The 14,883-nt window shown below is 39.1% G+C and overlaps 1 long non-coding RNA gene across 2 annotated transcripts in view; it reads right to left on the reverse strand.

Annotated features, from left to right (window-relative positions):
• Positions 1–10,631, reverse strand: part of LOC307175969 — an 84,850-nt gene extending 74,219 nt beyond the window's left edge. For both annotated transcript variants that reach the window (XR_013824574.1, XR_013824575.1), the window contains exons 1-2: positions 10,579–10,631; positions 8,301–8,474 (exon numbers count right to left, since the gene is read on the reverse strand). This is a non-coding gene — a long non-coding RNA (uncharacterized lncRNA). The remainder of the gene's footprint in view (positions 1–8,300; positions 8,475–10,578) is intronic.
• Between the last annotated feature and the right edge of the window lie 4,252 nt (positions 10,632–14,883).

The raw sequence follows: 14,883 nt of genomic DNA on the forward strand, positions 1-14,883 counted from the left end.
CTCCTCTGTTAGCAACCAGGCTTACTTGACATAACAGCAGGCTTACCTTGATGCCTCATTCACTGACTCTGTTTGCTAAGAGCCTTTAGCATCTCTTAACTATAATAAAATGAGAGAGAAAAACGAACAAAATCAAACTTGCTGAGCCCACTGGCTAGTCTCAGAACTTCTTCGCTAAATGCAGTCTTTTCTACTCCAATATCTAGACTCCTATAGGACCAGGCAAAAATTGTTTTACTTCACCATTTCCAGATCTCCAATAATATTTTATAATCTTAGCTTGAAAGTTTCCTCTGTGATCCACAGATCGTTGGTTCAAATTCTGAGCATTCTGTTATATAGTCCAAAGAATTTTCTTTAACACTTCTGTTTTCCACTCTCCTTTTTGGGCAAAATGAAACTTTTTTGTTCTTTAATCCAGTGCCCCAAATTCTACTGAACAGGAAGGTAACGTTCAAGCACCCACTGACAGACCTACACTTTGCATTTACACAATTATTCCATACACAGGACAGTCTGCATCACTGCTTTCTGGAAAGAAAAAAAAACATCCAAAGCACCCAAAAGCTTTTCTATGTGGTCCGAAATAAATAGCAAATTCAGGAAAGAAATAATTTTGGAATCAAGCTACCCCACTATTTGCTTTCAGCACTGTTATTACTATGACATAATCATTTTGTTATAATTTGGCTTTTTGTTATGTTAATGGTGCCTACAGGTAGAAAGTGAATTGCATTCCTAAGTATGTCTCACTAGTAAAGAGCCAGTGTCATGAAAAGAAAAGCAAGGTGCGCAGTCTGAATGACTTCCAGGTGATGCGCTGAGGAAGAATGTTGAGATGTCCACTGAGGGGATTGCAGACCTAGCCATGATCACGAACACCATCACTCAGCAGACATTTCAATATACCGCACGGATACGAAAAGGATGGACTGACAAGGGGGAGACACATCGTGTGGATTAGATTTGCTTCCCCCTAAATCTAAATCACGTTTTCGATTATTTTTTTTTTTTTACGTTTTCGATTATTTTTATGTTCTTATCACTGGTCCTCTTCAAAACAAAAGTCACATAAACCGGAGCTTTGGAATGTATTCTGCTAACCGGTGTCAGCAATGCTTTGATCATGTATTGCTCACTAAGCGCAACAACCAGATGTTCAGATCTTAAGGACATTCCACCCACTTCCAAACCTCCCAGTACAGTCCTAATTACCCATTCTGAGCTACCTGTTTCTTCGATCGCGGTTGAAAACACGGTAAAACTGGCCCAAGGTGCCACATGAACAAAACAAGTGAGCAAAGCTTGTACTTAATGAGTGGCTCTCCTGAAGAAGCAGTGTGGAAATCCTGCAGCCCATACTGGGCACAAAACTTCCTCTACGATATCCAACACGATGCCTTCTTAAAAGTGAGCTGTGATTTGATAGGAAGAAAACTGTTCTTGTAGTTACTACACCTATATGCAAGCCCCAGTTCAGCCACTTATTCACTGTGAAACCCTGAGTCACTCACTGATTTCTCTGCAAAGAAGGGATGAAAATATTTTCCCCAAAGCACTCTGGGAATCAGGAGGTGGAAACTGATACACAGAGCAGCGCTCAGTAAACTGTCAACACCCACAGTCATGTATAAATTGTATGCAGGAGCTATGAAAGCATTGCGTGTTTTGAATATTAAACAGAGGAAGGTATTTAAATGATGCTTCAGATACAAAAGGTAAAGAAAATCACAGCGTGATCTCAACAAACAACACACCAAATAACATCTACCGTGTCTGGCTACGTAACGTAATTCACAGGCCCGGTGCAAAATGAAAATGAGGCCCCTGATTCCAAAAGAAGGAAAGAGGGGAAAAGAGCCTTCTTTGGTGGTGTCTCTTCACTTGTCACGATGTTTTTTATTCGCTATTTAAGGCTGTGCCGATTGGGCAGGGGATACTCACAGGATGAGCAGGGCCCACCCCCATGCCTCAGAGCAGAGGGTCTGGCCCTGGCCTCTGAGTGTCCAGTCCGCCATCTGGTGGGAAGAACTGCAGTGTTCAGCGGAGCCGGTAACGGAGCACCCGTCCCAGGAGACAGGGAGGTTCCCAGTGCCCAGAGCCGGCTCCATTATCCCACCACTCTTCACTTCCAGGACACAAATCCAAAGATAAAATGATGAAGAATTCCAAGATGGAAACTGCCTAGCATTAAACCTCAAGCGCGGGGCCCCCTCTGAGCACAGGGTCCTCAGTGACTGCACGGGTCGTACGCCCACAAATCCCTCCCAGTTATCAACTGTGATTGGGACCCTAATATTTTCAAAGAGGCAGTATGATCCAGTCAGTAAAAGAACAGACTCTGAAGCTGCGTTGCTGGTTTCCATGCTGGCTCTGCCTCTCCCCAGCTCTATAATCTTGGGTAGTAGTGTCTTCATTTGTAAAACAAGGGCAGTAATAATAATCCCTGACCCCATAGGCTTATCATGAAGAGTAAATGAGTTAACATATGGCAAGTATACATTTCAGGGCCCGGAACGTTTAGTACTGTCAAAGTGTTCGTTTTTAGTATTTTTCATACGAATCCACATTGCGGATCCAAGGGGATTCCGAAAATGAACATGTTTGGAATTCTTGCAGGGAACGTGTCCTACGGCAGGCTTGATAACCATCTCTGTTCCTGCACTCTGGCTGGCAGCATCCCTGTCTGTATCTCCACCTCTTCTCCCAAGTCTCAGATTCTACACCAACCATAATATCACCCAGCTGGCAGTGACAGAGAAGTATCCTAAATAGAACACATTTTCCTTGAAGAAAGCCTGTGGACTCTCTAAAGACGCAAAATGGTTAGTAACGGGTAGAGAGCAAAGCCTATGATTAGGCTGGGACACATAAGGTTAGCGATGGCCATAAAATTGACTTGACTACACTACTATCTGTGCACAGCAACTGCTTAGTAAATGTTACTGATTTGTATTTTACGAATAGCATTTAAATAATAAAAAAGAATTAAAAATCAATATCAAAAGTGAGAGCTATAAAATGTCATAAAAGATGAGTAAATAAAAGTTAAAAGGAACAGTGTATAAGCAGAATAAAAGGGTATGATAGTCATTTTACATTTACAATTACATTTTCATGGCGTTATAAAATTCTGATGTTTAAGCAATTTGCAGGTAACTTTTACTTGGCCAGTAAATCCAAGAGTGAACAATAAATTTTAAGGACTCCTTTTTAAAATAAAATCAAAACAAGTATCCTATTTATATGTTATACTGAGAAGTTTCATTTAAAAAAAATGTTGTGGCCCAGTGAGGTGCCAGAACTTTGGTCTCTTTAAAACAAAGGTACAAACAACAGTGTCAAGTATTTTCAGTGTTTCTACATTGTCTTTTTAAACGGATATAACTTCTTCGCCTAACAGTCATGTTTCTCCATCATGCATCCCCACACCTCTGACCTAATCTGTTTACTACTCCGTACCCAACACGTTAGAGTCCTTATTCTATCATGTCTGGTAGAACGTTGGTTGCTTCCTCCTATTACTTTTTCTTGATTTTATCTTTTCTCCCTTTCTTCAATGCTGTCTTGCCTCTTCATTCATTCATAATCATCATTTCCTCCAAGACTTCCTTTTTTCAAGAGGAACTTTTCTAATGTACTCTTTTTTTTTTTTTTTGCGGTACACGGGCCTCTCACTGTTGTGGCCTCTCCCGTTGCGGAGCACAGGCTCCGGACGCGCAGGCTCAGCGGCCATGGCTCACGGGCCCAGCCGCTCCGCGGCATGTAGGATCTTCCCGGGCTGGGGCACGAACCCGTGTCCCCTGTATCGGCAGGCGGACTCTCAACCACTGCACCACCAAGGAAGCCCTCTAATGTATTCTCTTGACTCACTGCTTTTTACATCACATTTTAAAATTTTGCTTTGTTGATAAATTGTGGATGATGAATTGCAGACCTATTTACATTTATGCAAAATGGCTTCAGTAATCCAACTTAAAGACAGAGATCATTGGACTGGATAATATTTAAAGCATAGGTACTGTGGCTTTCAGGGAACACGTTTAAGATAAGCTTACAGAACAGGTAAAAAGAAAAGAATGAAAAAATATATAGAATATAACACTAGTCAAAAAAGGATTAGGTAGCTACGTTAATAACAAAGTAGGCTTTAAATACCTTTCTGAGAGTGGAGAAAAAGGGTATTGAATGGAAGGAGTTATTTGCAATTCATATAACCAACAAGGCTAATATCCAAAATTTACCTATAATGACAAATCAATTAGAAAAAGACCAGAAACAGGCACTTTATGAAAGAGGATATCGAAATGCCAATAAACCTATGAAAAGATACTCAACCTCATTAGTCATCAGGGAAATTCCAATGAAAACCTCTGTGAGACGCTTCCACATGCTAACCAGAAGACCTTAAGTTAAAAGTCTGACAATGCCAAGGGTTAGCAAAGATACAGAGCAAAGGGAACTCTGATTCTCTGCCGGCGGGAGCATGAGTTGGTACACCACCTTTGGAAATGCGTGGCACCATTTTCAAGATTTGAACACAAACACAACCTATGATCCAGCAATTCCTGTCGCCTGCATACGCACCCAACAAAAATTTGTTCCCAGGTACACCAAGAGACGTGTATAGAAATGTTCATGGCTTCGTAATTCACAATAGTTAATAACCAAAATGCCCACCACCAGTATAAAGTATATGTAAATGTTTGTGTATTCATATACAGTCATAAAAATGAACAACATGGATGGATCTCATAAATATAACATTGAGTGACAAAAACTAGACCCAATTGAGTACATATCATATAATTTCAATTATCTAAGGTTCAAAAACAGGCAAAACTATAGTGTTAGAAATCTAAGATAGTGTTTATTTTTTAGAAGCAAAGAAACTGTATTATGTATCAGGGAGGCAAAAATGTACAAGATCTGATCTCTTCTCTTAAGAATCTCACAGTCAAATGAGATCATGTAGGTAAAAATGCATTATGAGCTGAAAACGTATAAACTATTATAATGTTATTATTTTGAATTGTAATATCCAGATAGGCTAAAGTGAAATAAGCTGATATCTAAAGATTTTCTTTTTCTGAAGTTTAGTCAATCAGTTGACAAATAATGTCTCATTAGCTGAAACTCATTAAGCAGGATAAGGGCTGTGTTTCTATGCAGAGACTCTGGCAGATGAAATGGGATGAATCTTTACTGCATCTCATATCTCCTCAGCCCATAGGAATGCAGCCTACATGACGCTCCCATCAGCAGGCAAGGATTATAGAGTAACTCAGATAATGTGACCTAGATGTGCTTTCTTAATCATCATTCACGCTCTTCGGGAAAGAATTCAAGCAGAGTGCAGCCATAACTTTCTCTCTAAGACCAGGAAAACCCCGATTTGTCTTTAAGAAAACAAATCATAATAAAAACTGCAGCAGCAGAAGCTACAACAATAATAATGCCCTTACAATAAGCCTGCCAAATCATGTCCCATTAGTAAAATATTCATACAAAATTATACTTCCACCAATAGGAAATTATGTTTACCTATCACAAGTGAGAAAAACAAAATTAGAAATTTGAAACATTACAACTTTTGCAAATACTCATTTGGAACACAAAAGAAGAGATAAATTACCGATAAATGCATCATGATTTTACTTTGTGTTTTAGTCTCCTTTAAAGTTACCTGATAAATTTTTTACAGGTCACTATATTTCTTTATTGTTTACCTTATTTCTGCTACATTCTGCTACATTCATATAAAGGTATTCAATATTATCACCATACTGATAGAGTTTCCAGGACCATGAATCCTCAGGTCTTTGAAGCCACAAAGAAAATGAAAAAAATATAAAGAGCAGTTTACTAAAACAGAAGACTTGGAAGTTCAAATTCTCGAAGATTAAAGAGTATGAAATACAAACTTACCAAATGACTGAAAACTAAAGAATGTTTTTTTCCCTCAATGTTGATTATTATGTATTTCAGAGAGTTTGATTCTTCTTTTTGTTTCTAGGCAAACAATATTCATCTTTAAGGACAGAGAAACATGAAAACACTACTACTTTTTCACCCATCTTTACAGCTTGAGCCCTATTACCTGTAAGATTTTAGGTCAATTGTGTATGAAAGAGAATACATTCTTTGCTAACCCTGGTATAGCCCAGGAAAACAATCTTCCTTTGGAGGTCACAAGTCTGTCATAAATGGTAATACTATGCACGTCTTCTGCACATGTTTCAGTGGGGTATTTGCATAGGAGTAGAAGTCCAGGTTTAAGGGTATATGTGCTATGTGAACTGTAGCAGACAGTACCAAACTGTCCTCCAGAGTGATTAGACCAATTTATTTACTCTCTCACCAGACTTACTGCAAATATTTTTATTTTGATATTATTATAAATGGCAGACATTTTGAAATTTTTATTTTATATGTTGCTAATACATAGAAATACTGTTGATTTTTGTGTATGGACCTTGTAGTCCATGCTAAATTTACTGATTAAGTCTATCAGTTATCTGTAGATTTTGAGTGTATTTTCTGTGCACATAATCATACCTTCTGAGAAAAATAATAGTTTGATTCTTTCTTTTCCAATCTTAACATTTAACTTTTTTTCTGCCCTACTGCACTGGCTAAAACCTAAGTCCTGATGTTGAAGGAAATGTTTTTAATCTAAAAGCAATAAACATATTTTCTGTACATTTTTTTGTAAATACTTCTTTATTAATGCAATTCTTTTCTAGTCCCAGGTCTTTGAAAGTGTTCATTATGAACGATGTTAAATTTTATCAAATGTGTTTTATGAATTAACTGAAATGTTTATTTGTTTCTTTTCTCCTTTATCCCAGCAATATAGTAGATTATATTCATTGATTTTCAAATGCTAAACCAACTTTTCATAATTGGAATAATTTCAATTTGCTCCTGAGTAATTATCTTTTTATATAAATTTGCTAATATTTTGTTTACAATTATTGTATCTATGTTTATGTGAAAGATGGATCTATAACTTTATTTTTTTATAATGTCCTTAACTTTTGACGTCATGGTAAGACTGGTTTCATACAACAGGTGCCAAAGCATTTTCTCCGTTTCTAGTCTCTCAGCGAGTATGTATAATACTCTCAGAGACGTATTCCCAAAGTATATCTTCTCCAGGGTATCTAACGAAAGCTCGGAGTGATTATTAGGGACCCTCCTTCTCGGCAAGACATAAACTCAGACTTTTGTGTCGTTAGCCCCATGAGTCTACTGAAAGCTCTGCCTTGTGCTGCACCTCTTGTTGTCTGCTTTCTCCTTCATTTCTGTCTTTCTGTCCCACACAGTGTGGGAACTGGTGACTGGTTCAAGGGGAAAAGCAACTTCTCTGCCATTGAGCTTTGTTCAGGATCTTGTCCCTCAAGTCCTGGCTGCCATCATTTTCTTCCACAGCCCCTGAGACTGCCAAAAGCTCAGTTGTTTTCTGCTCAGCCACCATGATATATGCTGCTTAGGAGTCAGTAATTGTCTCAAAGGGAAAAGCAGAGCAAAGTATCACCTCAGTGCATTTCTTTGACTTGGCCTGACAAGGTCCAGTTTCCTTCATTGCCCCCCGATGCCTTCAAATAACTGTGGGTTTTTTTTTTTACTTTATATTTTATGCAGCATTTATGGTTTTTCTTGATGGTAGGGCTGTAGGGGAGTTTGACAGGCTGATAGATAACAAGCTACTCTATCAAAGTTTACAGTAGAAGTCCTGGCCATTCTTTATAAAACAAATTTCAAAAAGTGACCTTTAGAGGTGAATGATAGAGAAATGGTAATTGGCAGCCTGGTTAATTTTCTCTGTTAAGTAAAAACTTAACTAGAGCAATTCATGGCAGAAACCAAGTGAAAGAGGAAGAAATACTCTATATTTGCGTCTATGTTACATAGGGGAGGAACGGATATTGTAAATTTTTACATTTTAATTGAATTCTTGACATCTCCCGCGGCGTTAGATTTAGTGGGGCTACTGAGGCTGAAACTGATACATTGAGCTGCTATTTGCATTTAAACTGAACAGACCTAGGAAATGGAAGTTTTCGAATAACGCAAAATGGTTCCTAAAGCTGCAGTTTTATTTTGCATTGAGAACGGGTGGAGATAAATTAGTTGGATAAGGTTTATTCTTTTTACACTTTATGGAAATGGAGATCCAGGTTATGCTGATAATTTTAGAGAAAGTAATAAACAGAATGGACATCTTTTCCATAGCATTGATCTGTTCATTTGAAATGAAAATAATTTCTCATGAATTAGGTTTTAGGACATGATACCTTAACTGCCTCTTGGGCCATCTGTGGTCAAAGTCCTTCCCTCAATCCATTTTCTCGGGTCCTGCCTTCATCCAGGAGCCAGGTAATTTTCTTACTCAGTCACTGTGGATAACAGCCACCCATAAGATTCTCCTTTGAATGTATTCTCAATTCTTTGACTCCTTTTGTGACAATCTAAAAGAGATAATGAGCAATGCAAACCCCAAATTTTCAGGGAAATGGAACTGACATGGGAGTATAGAAGCCTTTATTATAAAAGTCACAGCCAAACCCCTCTGAGATTTGAGTGAAAAATAAGAAAGACAAAATCAAAAAAAGTACTTCAGAGTGAATAAACAGGTTTGAAGTAATTGCAGTGCTACTTATTCATTAAGTCCTTAGAGTAGAATGATGATATTGAAGATGCTTTTGCAGCTGACATAGGAAGAAGAGTGCTAAGTAGAAATAGAGAAGCTTTCTTTAAGAGCCTACTGACTACAAATCCAAACTACTGGAACACTGCCACCATGATCTGTAGTTAACTTCAGGGAAGGCTGAAAACCAAGAGATTTCACACAGCAAAGAGTCACTGGTCTGGCCAAAATTTGAAATCCTCCAAATTTTATCTAATGCGTTGTGATTTAAACAGCTGGATTTTTCTTGGACATAATTACTGAGCCACATAATAAGAAAGATGAAATGAAAATGATTCCCTTCTCTATGAAAGAAGATGGAGAAAAATCAGCCCCAGTTTCAGATTTTGCAGTCTGCAGAGGGGCTGGTTGACAGAAACAGAAATGTCTAAACCCTCTCGTCATCACCATCTATTGAATCAAATGTCTGGGGGAGGAACCCAAGCATCTGAGGTTTAACAAATGTCACAGATAATTTGTATTCATGCTACCATTTGAGGGGCACTGCTTTAGAGTAACTTTTTTTTTTAAATATTTATTTATGGCTGTGTTGGGTCTTCATTACTGTGTGGGCTTTCTCTAGCTGTGCTGAGTGGGGACCACTCTTCATTGCGGTGTGCAGGCCTCTCACCGCGGTGGCCTCTCTTGTTGCGGAGCATGGGCTCTAGGTGCACGGGCCTCGCTAGTTGTGGCACGTGGGCTTCAGTAGTTATGGCCCACGGGCCCCAGAGTGCAGGCTCAGTAGTCGTGGCACACGGGCTCAGTTGCTCTGCGGCATGTGGGATCCTCCCAGACCAGGGCTGGAACCCGTGTCCCTGCATTGGCAGGCAGACTCTCAACCGCTGTGCCACCGGGGAAGCCCTAGAGTAACTCTTAATTAAACTTTTAGTCGAACTGCCTTGGGAAGTTCAATTTTTCTAAGAAAACCAATTTAGGAAATAGCTTTAAAAATTCTACATGATATTCAGTTACTTACTGATTTTTTGTGTGTGTTTTCACTCAGATATTTGGTCTTTAAATAGTCACAGAGTGAGTATGGGGTATTGGAGAACAGAGACCACATAATAGAAAGTAAAGGTAGACAAAGTTTCTACCGGGGCTTGGGAGGAAGTGGCCCATAAGTACTTCCTGTTCACAGTTTTGTCCAGATTGAGTTCTGCTGCCTTAACCTGCTAACAGGAACCAAAAGAGCCCGGGGTTGAATTGGATCCTATGTACACACCTTTTATTTTTCTTTAACTGTATGAATAGTTTTTGTGTATTTCCAAGAAAAACCCTAAAAGGCAGTTAAGTACTTTCAGGTTCCATTGTAAGTAGCCTAGAAGTGAATCATAAAGGGCAAAGAGATTCCTTTAGTTACTCAATTTATTTTCCAGGCACTTGTTTATGTCATGGGGATAAGAAGTTAAGGATAAGGTATAAGTGACATGAGAAGGTAAGGGTCCTACCCTCAAGGAACTTCCTGTTTAGGGGAGAAATCAAAAGGCAAGCAGTTAGCAACTAAAGTATTGAAAGCATCTGCATGAGAGTGTACAGAATGGGACTTCCCTGGTGGCGCAGTGGTTAACAATCCGCCTGCCAATGCAGGGGACACGGGTTCAAGCCCTGGTCTGGGAAGATCCCACATGCCACGGAGCAACTAAGCCCGTGTGCCACAACTACTGAGCCCGCTTGCCACAACTACTGAAGCCCACACGCCTAGAGCCCGTGCTCTGCAGCAAGAGAAGCCACCGTAATGAGAAGCCCACGCACCTCAACGAAGAGTAGCCCCCGCTCTCTGCAACTAGAGAAAGCCTGCGCACAGCACTGAAGACCCAAAGCAGCCAAAAACAAATAAATAAATAAACAAAAAGTGCACAGACTGATGCTATGAAAGGAGTACCTACCTAACCCAGTGTGTGGGATCAGACAGGGCAGGATTCCCGGAGGAAGTGTACCTGAGCGGAGACATTAAGTGGGAATAAGAATTAATTCATGAAAAGCTTCAGGGAGACCAAGAAAAACCATTGTGAAGGGTAATGACCACTGATTCATTCATTCGATTCATGCATTTATTTATTCAGTGACTTAAACATGTGCCAGGTACAAAGTACTGAGCTAGATGCCAGGGCGTCAGAATGGCAGCTGGCCCGGCGCAGCAGAAGAGGTGGAAGCATCCCCAGAAGTGCCAACCAACCTCAGTGGAACTGCGCTAACAGAAAGGTCCTCTGCACCGGCCAGCATGGTGGCCGCTAGCCACGTGGGGCCATTGAGCACTTCAACCTCAGTGGAACTGCGCTAACAGAAAGGTCCTCTGCACCGGCCAGCACGGTGGCCACTAGCCACATGGGGCCATTGAGCACTTCAGCTGTGTCTCCTGCAACTGAAGACGTAAATTTTTAGTTTCATTAAATTTTAACTGCAATACCGTATGTGGTTAGTAGCTCCCACCTTCTATAGTACAGCCGTGAAAGATTCCAGATCTGAATCCCCATAGGGACCAGAGATAGGAACCAGCAGCCTCTTAAAGATTAGCTCAGATGAAAAAGGGGCTGCGGTGAACACATGCGAGGCAGGAGCATCTGCAGTGGGGTAAGGACATGGTGCCTGGTTAAGAGCAACAGATTAAGTCCAACTTCGGTAAGCCCGTAACATCACCAGGATTTCAGGGCCACGTCACCATCGAAAGGTAACCCTGTTGCTGTCATTTTGAAACATGATTGGACCAGTCTGTCAAAATCTGGCCACAGATGAGCAGACAATTTCATTCCTAGCAGGATCAAATTCCTATTCCTGTTTGCTGAGCAGCTCAGGTGTTTGAGAAAAAGCTGTCATCAGATTGATGGTGCTTTTTAAAAACTGCTTTAACGTATAAAGAGAAATAGTTGAGGGATTGAGGTTACCCAGATTTAACAGCACACTGCAGGAGACCACTGCATTCCCTAGTTTACTGCACCAAAGACACAGAGAAGACAGAGGGAGAAGGTGGCCGTCTGCAAGCCAAGAAGAGTTCTCATCAGAAACTGACCCTGCTGGACCGTGATCTGGGACTTCTAACCTCCAGAACGATGAGGAAATACGTCTCTGATACTCAAGCCACCCAATCTACAGTATTTTATTGTGGCAGCCTGATCACACCAATACGTACCCCAATTCTCTAAGCCTCAGCAAGGAAGATGATCCGTAATTTTGTAAATTGTAAAACTCTTCTGACCAGAAACAGGAAGTGAGAAGGTTTCCATCATGATAAGGCAAAAACCTCCTGGGCAGAGCTGGCTGGAAGTTGAGACCATCTCAGAGAGAAAGTGTCTGGGAAGACCCACCTAGGCAGACAGGACTAGGGCAGGCTCACAAACAGCAGTGAGTGATGAAGAGCTAGCAGGAACGTTCCCTCAGCCCAGTGTTTTTTTCCAGCCTACAAAATTGCATGTTTCCAACTCCCAGCTCTATTAGTCATTCTCAGGTTCTGCCTTATGAATAGCTTTTCACATCCTTTTTCTCTTTTTTTTCAACTTTGTATTAGGAATAGCAATATTCTGATACATCAGCTGCAGGCATTTTCTCTCGATATTGTAATATGATGTGTATTGCTCTGCACTTTTTAAAGGTTGTGTTAGGAGTTTACATTTGTTTCCTCGACAGCTTTTAACTTTGTCAATGAAAAGCATCCTCCCTGTACTCAAGCTATACAAATATTTCCCTCAATTGGATTCTAATGTTTTATAGTCTTAGCTTTTATGTTAAGATCCTGCTGGGATTTATTTATTTGGTGAGAAGTAGGATTCTAACTTTATTTTCTTCCAAATGAAAAGTCAATTTTCTGAACATGAGTTATTGAAGAAATTTCTTTCTCCACTGATTTGTAATGTAACCTTTAACAAATATTGTTTCCATATATATTAGTATCTCTCTGGAGTGACCTAATGATTTATTGTTCTATTAGTACCATACATTTTTTAACTTCCTCAGCACTGTACTTTTCTCTTTCAAAATTGGGATATAATTCACATTCCATAAAATTCACCCTTTTAAAGTATACAGTTCAGTGGTTTTTAGTGGGTTCACAGTTGTGCAACTGTCACCACTAATTCCAAAATGTATTCATCACCCAAAAAAATAACCACTACCAGTCACTCCCCATTCCTCCATCCCTCCAGCTCCCGGCTCCTCATAAGCTAATTTTTGTCTCTCTATATGGGCCTACTTTGGACATTTCATATAAATAAAATCACACAATATGAGGCCTTTTCTATTGGTTTCTTTCACTTACCAAGATGTTTTCAAGGTGCATCCATGATGTAATATATATCAGTACTTTATTCCTTTTTACGGCTGAATAATATTCTATGCTATGCATATACCATATTTTGTTTATCCATTCACCAGTTGATAGAAATTTGGGTTGTTTCTACTTTTTGGCTATTATGAAAAATGTTGCTATGAACATTCACATACAAGTTTTCACATCAATGTATGTTTTCAATTGTCTTGGTTATATACCTAGGAGTGGAATTTCCAGGTCATATGGTAAGGTTATGTTTAACCTTTTGAGGAACTGCAAAACCCTTTTTAAAGCAGCTATAATAGTTTACATTTCCACCAGCAACATATGAGAGTCCCAATTTGCCCACCTCCTTGCCAACACTTATTACTGTCTATCTTTTTTATAATGTATACCCTACTGCATGTAGAGCAGTATCTCATTGTGGTTTTGATTGTATGTGTGCATTCCTTAGGATGTTCTTCATACATGTACATGTTTCTGTGGGTAAAGATGGTTTTACTTCTTTCTTTCCAATCTGGAAGTCTTTATTTTTCTTGCATAATTGCCCTACTAGAACTTTAGGTAAAGGAACAGGTGTGGACACTCTTGTCTTGTTGATCTTAGGTAGATAGCTTTTGGTCTTTTACCATTAGGTATGATGTTAGCTACATGCAGTACACTGTTTGACTATAGATATTTTAATATTTGGTAAGGCAAATTCTTGCCCACTATCAGATTTTAAAATATGCTCCCACATTTTGTTTTCCATATCAAATGTAATATAGATATATCTTCTGCAGAAGTCTGAGGGAGTCTGATTGCATCAATTATATATGTCAATGTGATTAAGAATATACATTTTTTATGGCATTAGGGCTAGCCATGCAGGAACATGGTACGTATCCTGGCTTTCCTTTATGTCCTCAATTACCACTTTCATATAGGTCCTGTACCTTTATTAGCATTATTCATACACTAACCTATATTTTGTTTCATTGAGAATCTAACATATTTAAAATTTATACCCAGTGTATGACAAGTGCTCCCAATAGCCTTTTTCTCACCCTCTGCTTTGTCTTTACCATACTTTAGTCAGGCTTCTCTCTTTCTTACAGGACCCTGAGCCCTTCTTACCCTTAAGGATGAGCAGGCACAAAAAAAGCTGAACATGCCTTTTACCAGCTCTGCCTGGGAATCAGGGCACCACAGCGAGACCTTTCTCCTGACCCCAGGGTCACGTTTTCTTTGTCCAGCTTCCCCTCCAAAGAGTCTGATTTTCTCTGCTCCCTTAGCCTAAAACAGAAAAACCTTTTTATGTTTGATTTTGAGATGCTCACAGATTTCTGAGATTGAAGCATTCTTATTATTATAATAGTCTTTCTAATTAAAGTCTATTATTTTCTTTTTATTGAAGTGTAGTTGATTTATAATATTATATTAGTCTCAAGTATACAACACAGTATATTGTATAGCACAGGGACATATAGCGATTGTTTTGTAATAATGTTAAATGGAGTATAATCCATAAAAATATTGAATCAATATGTTGTAAAACCTGTTAGTTTGGATTTGTTTTTATTTGACATTTGTATAATACTATATAGAATGCATATATATGTATGTGTGTATACATATATATAATAAAATCTTGTATCCATCTACCATACTGAAACTCTAATTATGATTAATGCATTTTTTTACGTTGAGTTTCTTCTGTTCTCTCAGGATTCAATCAACTTATCTTCAAATAATTAGAATTTGTCTCTTCCGATATTTATACTACTTATTTTCCTTTTTCACCTTGTCATGTTAGTGAGAACTCCCAAAACACTGTTTAACAATAGTGCTATTAGCAGGTATCCTTTCCATTTCTAAATATTGTGGAGAAGACTACGATATTATTCAATTTAATATATTAGTTGAGGTTGAGTCTAAGTTGTGATGTGTT

Source organism: Stenella coeruleoalba (assembly GCF_951394435.1).
Source record: "Stenella coeruleoalba genome assembly, chromosome: 17".
Lineage (NCBI taxonomy): Eukaryota > Metazoa > Chordata > Mammalia > Artiodactyla > Delphinidae > Stenella > Stenella coeruleoalba.